Source organism: Suricata suricatta, chromosome 7 (genome assembly GCF_006229205.1).
Source record: "Suricata suricatta isolate VVHF042 chromosome 7, meerkat_22Aug2017_6uvM2_HiC, whole genome shotgun sequence".
Lineage (NCBI taxonomy): Eukaryota > Metazoa > Chordata > Mammalia > Carnivora > Herpestidae > Suricata > Suricata suricatta.
Window position 1 is genome coordinate 2,548,499 of NC_043706.1, and position 372 is coordinate 2,548,870.

Below are 372 nucleotides of genomic sequence, written 5' to 3' on the forward strand. Positions count from 1 at the left end.
TTGATCTTATAATATCGAGCCAACCAGTGATTCTCTATGAGAATCCGTCAGAATTTAGCGTCCTTAGCCTTTCTGTTCCTCTCAAGGTGGATTTGAATGGGGGCGCCTGGGTGGCTCAGTCACTTAAGCAGCTGGCTTCAGCTCAGGTCATGATCTCACGGTTCGTGGGTTCAAGCCCCACGTCAGGCTCTGTGCTCACAGCTCAGAGCCTGAAGCCTGCTTCAGATTCTGTGTCTCCTTCTCTCTCTGACCCTCCCCTGCTCACGCTGTCTCTCTCTCTCTCAATAACCAGTGAAGAAATCGAATCCGTTATCAAAAATCTCCCAACGAATAAAAGCCCAGGCCCAGATGGCTTCCCAGGGGAATTCTACC